The sequence below is a fragment of the Nematostella vectensis genome, chromosome 8 (genome assembly GCF_932526225.1).
Source record: "Nematostella vectensis chromosome 8, jaNemVect1.1, whole genome shotgun sequence".
NCBI lineage: Eukaryota > Metazoa > Cnidaria > Anthozoa > Actiniaria > Edwardsiidae > Nematostella > Nematostella vectensis.
Genome location: NC_064041.1, coordinates 10,055,403 through 10,068,204, shown reverse-complemented (window position 1 = coordinate 10,068,204; position 12,802 = coordinate 10,055,403).

The following is a 12,802-nucleotide window of genomic DNA, read 5'->3' as shown; positions in this document are numbered from 1 at the left end:
AGGCATGGCGCTGCCGATAGACAGTGTGGTCGATCTTCACAATGACCTAGTGTCCGACTACATCGTCAACAACGAGCTCCGCATATTGTGCGGAAGCCTGGCTCTACGACGCGGTCGTTTGATGGCTTTAGCCGCCGGGGCGTTACACATAGCGCGTCACGTGGACTGTCGTGCCGACACCGGAACAGCAAGCGCCGACGCGCGGAGCCAACACGAGGTAGCAGCCGCGGACAGTGTCGAGCCCGCCATCCCAGAGTAGACGCTCATTTGAAAGCTCGCCACTTCTCCTACCACTTGGTGCCAAGTACTTGGTTCCAAGTAGTTGACACCGCGTGTTCGCACGTCGACGCAGATGGAGGAACCTCAAGGGAGTACTAGTGCCCAGCCTGACGAACAACTTGCTCAAGAACTTGCCCAAGAACCTGGCAAACGGCATCAAGAACCTGCACGTGCGCCTGTGGCTGCCGTCCCGGCAGCGGCGCGCGACGCGCGAATCACGAGCCCCGAACCGCCCGCGACCCGACCTCACCCTGGACTAGTCGAAGCCGGAAGGCGCTTGGCAAAGTGGAACCGAATCAACAGAGCGAAGAAAGAGTCGCTTCGTGTCGCCTCTGCGCAGCAGCTGCCGGTGGCCCCGGGGCCAAGCGAGCCGCAGCCGGGTCGGCGCTTGCGCGCCGACGATGCCGCCTCCGGAACGGCAAGCGCTGGCATGCCTTCGGCACACACACCTGCCCCGGAGAGCAACTCTGCCTGGTCGGCCAGCTCGGTCATCGGGCTCGCTGGTCTTCTAGTGTCATTGATCGGCCTCTACACACCTAGGCGGGAGCTAGCTGCCGCGTTCACGCGCACACCAGCTGGTGGCCCCGGGGCCGAGCGAGCTACCGATCCGCACGCAGCGGCCGACGGCGGGACTCCGCCCGCAAGGCCGCCGCTGGCGGCCGCACAGCAGACCAAGGAGCGCGCTCCGATGACAGCGCTTCGCGCTCCCGGGTCTCGGCTGTTATCCATGGAGTAAGCAGACATTTATACACGAGGGCCCCACCCATATCCGCACTATGTCGACGACGCAGCAGAGCAAGATTACAAAGACCATTACCGACGCCGCAGTCATAACCGGCCTCGTCGCCGGTATTGGCTGGGTTGGGCGTAAGGTCTTACGCGAGGACTTCACCAAAGATCCCTCCGCGAACGCCATGAACTACGCAAAAATGACTGCCGCCGTCGCAGTTGCTGTCGCTTTGAAGGGTTACCTTGAGAACCAGAAGATCCTGCCCATGTAGTAGCGTGGGCCGTGTGTTAGACTCGTGCGCGCCTTGCGCATACACACAGCGCGTGGAGTGTGCTTCGCATAGACATGGGCTCTATCGCGATTTTGGTTGGCGGCGCCGTCCTAAACGCGACTGCATTCGTTGGTGGCAACTACCTCGCAAAGTTCCTGTAGAACGATGAGAGCCCCGCCTTAGCCGAGAAGGAGAGGCACGACAAGGCCCTAGAGAAATACCAACAAGACTATGGACGCTACCAACAGCGGCGACAAAAAATCCTCGATTGGCAAGCTCAAAGTCGCGAGAGAGGGTCCCTCGCAAAGCAGAACTTCACCGACACCGACTACGCGCTCAAACTCTACAACCAGACCTCCATGGAGTCGATGCGGGCCCCCGAGCTGTCCGACTACTACGTCCCCAGAAAAACTTGGGGAGTTGGCGTACATAGGCGCCGGCGCTCTCGCCATCGGCTACGCAGCTAGCCGCTTGCTGTGATGCAGCTGCCGTCGAAACGCGTATACGTACGTATGCGTCTAGGCGGCCTTTTTTCATGCTGCGCGTATACGTGTACGTATACGTACGCCGAAGGCTAAGCAGACGACATCCGCCTGTTGGAGACTGATTCCCCCGTCCCGATACGCACGTAATGGCCCGCCGGAACGGCAAGCGAATGTCCGACGAAGAGCTCGATGCGTTCCTTCGTCCTATATACTACGCCAGAGGTGGTTTCCAGGGAGTGACCGCCCTGCATGCCAAACTTCCCAAGGGCTCAGCCTCCATAGATCGAGCGCGCAGGTGGGTAAGCTCGCAGCCCGTCGGGGGCTACACACAGACGCCCCCTCCTCCGACTACCTACGCCCACTTCTCGGAGCAGATACCAAACCGTATCCACCAGTCGGACCTGCTATTCTTACCAACCGACCGCAAGTACAAGTATGTACAAGTAAGTACAAGTATGCCCTGACTGTCGTTGACGTTGCTTCACAATATAAAGCCGCCCGCCCATTGAGGACTAAGAGCGCGGCCGTCGTCTCCCGCGAACTCGCTGGCATCTACGAAGAGGGACCTCTCACATGGCCTAAAGTCCTCATGGTTGATGACGGCACGGAGTTCAAGGGTGCTACCACGAAGCTCCTAACAGACCACGGGGTGAAGGTCCGACGGGCTGAGCCTGGGCACCACAGGAGCCAAGCTTTCGCCGAGTCTTTCCATCGCTGGCTAGCGCAGCGCCTATTTCGTGCGCAGTACTCGAAGGAGCTTGCTTCCGGCAAGACAAACCGCGAGTGGGTTACTGCTCTGCCAATCGTCTTCTCGGACATAAACGCAACGAAGACTCGAATGACTGGCCTTGCGCCTGAGGACGCCATAAAGCTGAGGCGCGTGCCTCTCAAAGCCGAAAAACCCCCCTTAGAGGCCCCCTTGGAGGTCGGGACGGAGGTGTAAATCGCCGTAAACGAGGAAGACCTTCAGGACAAGGGCCGACGGCGGGAGACGGACCCGTGGTGGACAAGCAAGGCGTACCCAATACTAAAGAGGGTCATGGAGCCCGGACAGCCAGTGTTGTATTACACGGCGTACTCTAAGCACGGCTTCACGCGATCGCAGTTGCGTAGCGCGACGCCAGCGCCACCCTAGCGTGATCAGCGCTTGTGCCTTCTATTGCAGCTGAGGCACGTGAGTCTGTCATTCCACTTGTAGTGACCCTGACTGTCGTCCCGCCGGTCGATACTGAAGCATTGGGGATGACTCTTGGTGTACCCCTGAAGCAGAAGCTGAGTGCCACAGAGCGTGCACTTCTTTTCCGCTTCAGCAATCATGCCGAGTACGTGCTCTACCGTCAGAACGTGGTGCGGCCCCGTGTACTTCGTGCGACCCTTTTGCCTGTCGTCTATAGCGTATCGCTTGATTCGCGCTATAATGAGCTCTTCACTGGGCGTAGCCTGCAGTCCTGTGGGAACCAAAGCACCTGGGGTGTCATCGGGGGGGATCACGCGGACTATCTGGTGGGCGAGCCGCACGCGGGAGATGCCGGTGTACACAGCATTCGTGATCCAGCCCTCTAAGCTGTGGTCTATGATAAACAGACGTCTTGGGTTCTGGATGGTCTTGCCCTGCACCCGGTGGACTGTCCCCCAGCCCGCGTATTTCCACTCGAGGGGAAGCCCGTTAAGGACCACGCCGAGAGGGACCTCGACTACCGTGCCTTTGTACGCGTCGACCTTCTCGCCCCTTTTGTCTGGCACGGGCACCGGCCCTCCTTGCTTGCAATAACGATGCGCGACGCTAGGATCGGGGTCAAAGCGGATGGTTGCTGGCAGTCGGGGGTAGTTTTTCCTGTGTTGCTCTACCAATCGCTGCTGGACAAGGGCCCCCATCTTGTTGGTCGAGCACACCCACATATCGCTTGGGTGGGCCTGCTCGATCGCCGCGTCGAACGCCACCCCATCCCACTCCTCTCGAAACACCTCAAGCTGTTGGGAGTCTGGCTGACACCAAATCCGGCCCTTTATGTCGTGGAGCCTGGAGGAGGGGGCGGCAGAGCCGCAGTCGCATGTACTGTACGGCTTTCCGCAGTCTTCACACAGGCAGCGGTAGTCGGACCCGAACCAGCGGATGTTCCCTTGTGCCCACTCCTTGAGCATATCGTGAGGCCCCTCTTTATCTCCCCAGGGCGGGACCTGCCCATAGTCGCCACAACACACTACCTGACACGGCCGCGTGGCGAGATACCCTAGGATGGCGCGTAGCACTTTAGTCTGCACCTTACAGCACTCGTCAATGATGATTACTTCTGTAAGACGGTCGAGTTTGTGCCCCAGCTCGGAAGGTCTCCACTCCTCTATCGGCTTCTCCGCTGGTATGCAGAGGTTGTGGTGGTAGGTTTGAGCCTTCACCGCGAGGCGCGGGTTGTTGCGATGGTCGTGGGCGAGGTCGTTCTCGGGGGTGAGCACAACAGCGTTACGGCCACGGAACATGCTCACCGCCCACTCGGTCTTCCCCGATCCTTCCTGGCCGGCTAGATACATCCTCGCAGAGGTTGCGGCCACCAGATCGCACGGCAGACCCGGCGCAGTGCTTGGCTCCCTAGCCAAGCACCCCGACCTCTTCGGACCCCAAGCCGCCTCGGGCCGCCACTCGTACCCAGGCCTCTTGTGGCGCCACTCTCCATACCTCGGATTTCGCTCCACGAGCCTCACACCACTGGGCACCGCCTTTGCGTATATGGCATCTGTGCACACTCGGAGGACGTCTTCGCGAAGGATCCGCCTCAACATGCGTCGCAACGCTATGTTTGTGTACGCCAAGACGAAGGCCCTGATGTGGTACCATTGTGAGCGCCAGACTCCGTCTTTGTATTGGATCAGATGAGCCCCGTCGGCATGCTCGGAGTTAAGTAAGTGGTCGGTGCCCGCAAGGAGGTTTGTCAGATACGCGGCTTCCTCACGGTCGCGGACTACGATAGAGGACTCGTCGCCATGGCGAGCGCACTTGCCTACGAAACGGACAGCGAGATCTCGACCCTGCGAGTCTTCACCGCCGGGGCCGGAGTGGGGGAACTTGATGGAGTCCTTTTTTCCGACGCTATACAACACCTCCCTCGCCGCGGCCATGGCGAGGTCACCCAAGTCTAGCAGGTCCTTGAGCTCTGGCGTGGTGATCCAGCCCTCGTTTTGTTCCAAGTGCTGCCCTACCCTCCCGGAAGTGTAGGGGTGACAGGCCTCAGAGAACCCCCACTCGGTCAACTGAATGGCCCCGGTCAGTTGAAGAACCTCGCTCAATGACCGTCCCGCAACATCCGCGATACGATACACGTTCGTACTTCCCCGAGTCCCACAGGACGTTGCCCAGGGCGTCCACGGCTACCAGCTTTATCCCGATCTTCTTTTCCATCTCAAAGAGGTCTTCTTTGGTGCACCTCGTGCACCAAAGAAGACCTCGAGGATCTTGCCTCGTGTCTTGGTTAGACCAAGGGAGCGCGAGGTGCCGCGATTCCTCAAGAAGTCGGCAACATAGCTCACAACACAGTTAACGAAAGCGTCACTCCCATCTCGCTCAAACATTGGCCCAGGCTCACCATTTCGCTCAGGTAGAGGGCGAAGCTCGTATCTCACGTAGACGAGGTACTCTCGTCCTTTCTCCCAAATACCCGCATCGATGCCTTCCAGGGCACCGACTGCGATTTGGCCCCCTCTTTTGACTAACGACCCACCGATCTTGTGCTCCGAGCGCCCTTCCTCCTCTGTGATTGGCGCCAATGGCTCTGCGGGGGCCTTACCAACGACCGTAAAGAGTCTGTAACGCCGGTCGGGGTCTACCATCTCGAGCACCAGCGGAAGCACTGCGTTCGCCCGCAGAGACTCTCGCTTGTGCGAGACCCACCACACCGAGCCGTCGTCATTAATATCAGGCCCCCGCACAACCGGCTTTAGAGCAACGACACCTGTTCCACCAAGATCTCGTATCTCCTGGTAAACACCGGCGCTTATGTCTTGGCCCCGTAGAGTGGCATCCACGCTTGAGAACCGAAGATGGGCGCCGCCGACGAAGAGAGAATAGTACTCCTCGGGGTCTAAGCCCTCCGGGTCCTCTTGCCGCCGTTCCAGCAGCAGAGGGTCGTCTTCCTCCGTCCACACCTTCTCCGGTACGAGCGGCTTAAGCAGCCTGTGTTTGACATCGTCGGGGATGTCCTCGTCCAGGATGTTCTGGACCAGCCCTGCCAGTACGGCGGGCGCCTCTTTGTCACGCATGCTATCGAAAATCTCCTCTATATAAGCGTCCATGTTTGGGTATACCCTGTGCCACCCAATCTCCGACTGCCCGTATCACAACCGTTGGGACGAGTGTTCGGGTATGACCCGTGCCACCCAGTCTCTAATTTCCCGTACCGCAGCCGGCGGGACGAGCGTTTGGGTGTGCCTTGTGCCACCCAGCCCCTAATCGTCCGTACCTCGGGCCGCGGTGTCGGACAGGACGTTTGGGTATGCCTTGTGCCACCCAGTATCCATTGCCTGTGCCGCGGGCTGCGATGTCAGACAGGACGAGTGCGAACCATTTCCGAGCGCGCCTCTCGACGCCACGCATCCTCTGTCCTACACGATTCGCTCCGCAGGGGCGGCACAACCGCGTCTCCGACCGAGTCCCTATGCCGCAGATCCTGCACGGCACGGGGAGGGGGATGCCCTTACGGAGCCTTTGAAGTTGCACCTTGCAGTAGGTGTCCATGCACCTTCGGCCGCACGTGTTTGCGTGACCGACCTTTATCCACCCGCAATAATCCTTTCCGCACCTCATCCTTCGAACGCTCGGTATACCACAGGACAGACGGATGTCTAATTGCAAGTCCTTGGGGGCCCTAATTAATTATTCATGTACGCAGCCCTAATTAATTATTCATGCACGCGAAACGCCCACCGGCCTGCAGCCCTAATTAATTATCCATGCACGCGAAACGCCCACCGGGCTGCAGCCCTAATTAATTATTCATGTACGCGAAACGCGCCCGGCGTACATGAATAATTGCCAAAAGCATATGTACGTGAAATCGATTTGGCCTACATGGACGATTGCCCTAATTATCTATGTACGCGAAACCGATTTGGCCTACACCCTAATTATTCATGTACGCGAAACGCGCCCGGCCTACAGCCCTAATTAATTATTCGTGTACGCGAAACGCGCCCGCCCTACGATTGCCCTAATTAATCATTCATGCACGCAGCCCTAATTAATTATTCATGTACGCGAAACGCGCCCGGCCTACAGCCCTAATTAATCATTCATGTACGTGAAATCTATTTGGCCTACATTAGCAATTGCCAAAAGCTTATGTACGTGAAATCGATTTTGCCTACATTAGCAATCGCCAAAAGCGTACGTGAAATATATGAAATGGAGTGGGCCTACGGTTGAACAATTGGGAACCACGGCAAAGTTGACTGAGAATTACGCTTGCTCTGACTTTGAAAGCTAATAACTTAACAAAAGCGTACGTGAAATCGATTTGGCCTACATTAGCTTTTGCCGATTGTTTATGTACGTAAAGCATTATCTGCCTGATATATAGAGACGGGGCTGGGAGGCCCGGAGGGGCGATTCGCGCCTCCCAGGCCGTTTCACTGAAACCCCCCGGTACCCCCCGTGAGTCCAGGACAGGTCATGGCACAGGTAGCCCAGGCAATGGTTTTGAAGCTTGTTCGTAGCTTGGAATCGGCTGTTATTCTTAGAGGTAAAACGAGCGGATTGAAGTCGCGATTTTTTGTAAAACATTGCCAATAAAATTGCCTTAAAACTTAGAACATGCCTTGTTGTTGTCATATTTATGGGTAATATACGATTTTGGGGGGTTTTTGTAACGGAATATATGACTTCTCTCCCCCTACTAAGAAAAGAAACAAGGTTGGAGGCGCCATTTTCGGTAGCACTCAAATACCGTCGAAATTCGCGAGGAAAATACAACAAACGAAATATTTTTATCCCGCAGACCTATGCCAGGGTACACTTACATTCGATATGTGGCAAAACATCAGAGCTAAATCATTTTCCCTGGCCTCTAGCCATTTTTTAAAACGAGTAAGCAGCGATTTGAATCCTTGACCTGGCCGTTGGACAATTAGATACGCTCGGCTGAACACGGGAGCGAAGCAAACAACTTATAGCGCGAGGCTGTCACCGGCGCATCCGATACGGATTTCATAATTTTTCGTGGTCTAAAATTCAGAGCTATCAGTTTTCGAAGCAAGGTAAGTAATCTGTTATCTCTTATTTTTGTTTAATTTATATAACAGATTACTATACGCCGATGACAGCCTTTCCACCTCGCAGGCTAATAATAGTTTGCTTCGCTCCTTGTTCAGCCGAGCGTACCTAATTGTCCAACGGCGCCGGTCAAGAATTCAAATCGCATATGACGACGTTTTCCCTTTTCTCGGCCGCCATTTTGGATTCCTTGAGACAAAGTCAGTTTTTCCGCCCTGTAATCTGATTGGCTAATCCGCGCGTCTAAAAATAGCTTGATCCTAGGAAACGCCGTGACACTTATATAGTACCAGAATATGGGGAAGTTGATTGCCCTGCTTATGAGCCCCTGATTTAGGATAGCTAAGAATTGCTACGATTTTTCATCTTTGAATTTGTTTCAAACAAGTTTCGTTAATTTTACCCGCGCAAGAAAATAGCGTCATATCAAACGAGCGCCCGCTCTTTCTGAATTTTATTCTTAATCACACTTTTTGGGCGATTTTTGTTGTAGAAAACAAATCCCAAGCAATTCTCTGTAATTCCCTTGTGTACAAAACACTGTTTCCAACAGTCGATCTGCGGCTCTGCTTTTTCGATGTTTATTTTTAAGTTTGCGCTGCAAAATTTGCATTTAGCCGCAGACCAATCAATATGTAGAACGCAGTGGCCGATCCCAGGGCCATTTCGGGCCGACCCAAAAATGACAGGAAAGGGAGAGGACCCTGGGAACTAGGTAGAAAAGCCTCTCAAAAAATAAAGTGCGTTTTCTGGCTTGATTGAATAGTGATTTATCTTAACCCTTTCACTCCTGGGTACTTTTGAGCAAAATTGTAAGAAAAACAGACTGAAAACAGAAACCTCCCCCCTATCTCAAATCCAACACTATCAGTTAAAAGCTACCGCTGACCCAAGACGGTATGCCTCGAAGTTTCCAACAATGCACTGCAGTGCCTTTTCTTTCTAGCGACGGCACTGCTACAGCCTGTTGCTTACAACAGTTTTGCTTGTAATTTGCTTAAAAATTACAGCTTTTTCACATCTGGAGAGTGCCTTAGGAAACCATAAAGTCTATTTGGGCATAACTAATGCTGTGCTTATGGATGTTTGCACGCTGCGGTTGATTCAATGGGATAATTCCTTGTCTACGCTTCACCAAGTAAGAAAGAAATTTTTTTAGTGAATGGCCTTATACTCTCCAATGTTGGCCATCTTTGCTACCCAACCTTATTCAAAAATTGTTTTCAGGCTTATTCTGGGTTCCTTGGACCTGGAAATGTTTTGTTTGGCTTCGGAGCAAAGAGACTTATAAAAAAAACTGTTATGATTCTGGGGGAGGAGATTGCCCGCCTGTCTGTCAAGGTGTTTCCAAGACTCCCATGATGCAGTGCAGGCATGCAAAAAAGGCTAAACATGGTGACTGGCTTCTAATGTAGGTTCTAGCATTGCCTATTGTGGCTGATGGCTGTAAAATGGGACCTGACAGAGCGCAATAAAGGTATTTATTTCTGACTTGATCTGTGTTTGCTTGTCTCTAATTGTAGTTCGGAATTTTGGTAAGAAATGTTTCCAGGTTTAAGCATTTGTTTACAAATTGGTCAGAAATCAAGGTTGATATTTTGAAAATAGAGTCAATTCTATTACATTGCTTGGATGCGCTTTTAAAGGTCGTCTATGCCTTGGAGGAATCCAGGAGTATCCGGGTCTGGTGATGTTTGGTTTGCATTTCTGACTTTTTGGAGTTGGGCCTATATTTTACAGGCGCCTCAGGGCGTAATAGTAATGAAAGGGTTATTAACTGGGTCTAAATTGCAGCAAGCAGAGAGCCCTCCTAACGAGATAAAATGCAATAATTTTAAAGTTTCCAGTCATTATCTTCTTGTTGAATTTAGGAAGATCGCTTGTATTATTATAGAAATATAATTATTCTATAATTACAAGAGAGCATAAGATAAGAGAGGGACAATTACTAGGAGATTATTAGGACAATTAAATAGGGTATTACTAGCGCGCCATGTCGATTCCGAATCTGGCTATTTTTAGTGACCACCCCACCACTGCGCGTGAGAATTTTTACTCACCCTCCCCCAGCGCTTTGGCATTTACATCTTATTGTTTGCCGCTGTTTTGTGACTTGAATCCGAAAAAGAAAACACCCTATTTACACTAATAACATCGACCATTTCATTCTAGCATAAGGATACTGGCAGTTGCGGTTTATTAAAGGAATGTAGTACTTCGAGAATTGCAAGATTTCAAAAACGTGTAAAAAAAGACTTCAGAGACTTCATTCAAAATCAAGAGCGGAAAACTAGTGCTTCAAACACTGCTTCCGCTCTACTTGCTGCTTCTTCCTAATGGTCAAACAAAATCTGTAAGTTAGATATGATATTGATTTTTGTGAATATTCCGGTTAATTGAGAAGGAATCTAAGAAAAATACATAAAACCATCCTTGTAGCGAGGGAATGCATTTTTGTGATTTACAGAGGCCGCAAGCTGAAGTATCTGAACTTCTCTAATAGTGAGAAAATAAAGAGGGAGTTATTACTGTACTTCTTTGATGTTGTTTCTAGACATTTCTATAACTATTAAGTATATTATACAAGCTGGAGTGATTTGGAGGATTTGAATCAAACTCGGTATCACAGGCATTTTTTCGCTCGTCGCTATTTTCTTTCTTCTTGACTTAACTTCGCCAATCAGATAAACAAAACAGTCAAGTTATTCAGGGATTTAGCTTTCTGTGAGTATATTTGCCAATCTTGCTTACTTAAGTTAGACTTGTTTTCTTTTTCCGAGTTATTTTTCATGATCTCTTTTAATTCCTATCGAGTTGGCAAAACAACAACACGCAACCCGCGGGGGAGTAGGACAAAATAAAAGGAGCAAATCCTCACGTGCAGTGGTGGGGTGGTGGTTACTAAAAATAGCCAGATTCGGAATCGACATGGCGCGCTGCAGGGGCTCATAATTAGGGGCAATCAACTTCCCCATATTCATGTATGCTACATAAGCACAGAGCATAAGCGCAATTTAGCATTAAACTCATCGTCTGATAAGTTTGGGGTCAGGTATCGGTGACCTCCTAACCAAGCGCACCCAAGGAGCCGGGCCTCCGGGCCACAGCTCCCCGCCCAAACAGGTGCTTGAAAAGGAGGGACTGAGGACCGGGGAATGGTACCTCCTGACCCCAATTATAACCAAGCACCACCGGAGAACAAGCACTTGAAGACCACAGGTCCGGTCACCACGGGGAGCCCAGCAAAATAAAAAGCCAGCAGGTATGCATATCAACCAGGCACGCAAACCTGCCCTGTGGCCAACTGCCAGGCCCTACCCATCCGGTTTACCATCACCATACATTCCGTATGCCCGCTTGAGAAAACTTATTCACCTCGCCGTCTTGGTAGAACCAGGTGTGAATACTATGTATGGCCATTGGCCTAACAGCACGCTTCTACCAGCGCCTGAGTAACCAGCTGTCCTACGGACTAAATCGTTCCAAACCTGGGAATGTGCCGCTCCGTATCCGGGCACTACATATACTCGAACACGCCAAGTGGGGAGTAGCAGACAAGACCCCTTGCTTACCAGCCGGCGATGCCCGATCACCTACCGGTGAAATTTTCCGAAATAATAATAGCTTAGAGTGCAGGCACATGCCTCATAGGGTAGCTCATGCGTGTACTCTGAATGTATTGTAACCATATACCATTACAGAAAGAGTTCGATATCTGTGTAGCCGCCTATTACACTGCCTCGCACCCATATGCACGAACCCTTGCGTAATACGGGCACCTTACGTCGCGAGAGGGCCCGGGATTGAATGGGCATGGTCCTCGATTACCCATTCGCGATAGATTGGGCGAGGTTTTGATTGCCCGGCGTGAGAAAAAACGTGTAAAGGCCGCGGTGGCCCACCCTCTCATGCCTGGGCGTAGGGGCCAAACCGGCCCGTCCTCGTTTGTCTGGGCGTCCTCGTTGGCCCATACTCACTTGCATGGGCTAAGAGCTGCCCTGGCCCGCCCTCTTTCGCATCGGCTTAATGGCCGCCCTGGCCCACCCTCTCTCGCATGGGCTTAATGGCCGCCCTGGCCCGCCCTCACTCTCATCGGCTTAATGGCCGCACTGGCCCACCCTCTCTCGCATGAGCTTAATGGCCGCCCTGGCCCGCCCTCACTCTCATCGGCTTAATGGCCGCACTGGCACAACCCTCTCAAGCATGGGCTTAATGGCCGCCCTGGCCCGCCCTCACTCGACTGGGCTTAGTGGCTGCCCTGGCCTGTTCTCCCTCAAATCGGCTTAATGGCCGCCCTGGGCCACCCGCACTCGCATGGACTTAAGGGCCGCCCTGGCCCGCCCTCACTCGCATGGACTTGAGGGCCGCCCTGGCCCGCCCTCACTTAAAAACTTTCACCTATATCAATCGAGCCAAAACAAAGCATAGATAAACTTCCAAATTCTGAAAAGGGAATTAAATTTGATTGAAATTTGAATTCCCCACCATCTTGAAAATTTTCCTGGCCGCGCGAAAGGAATTTGAATCGAGTGAATAACTCCAAGCTTTGGCGGGAAGATCCCAAACAACGCATCCTCCCTAAACCCGCCAAAATTCAGAGACGGCAATACCACAAAATACCGGTGAAGTGCCCCCTATTGCAATGCTACCCACAATGAAGCGAAGAATAGTTTAAAGTCGAGAATTGTATGCGAAAAAAAATATTTAGTTGTATGTTTCAAAAACAGCGCGCGCTCGTAAGAACGTCATCATTCTTGATTGCGAATGCAGCGCGCGCGCAC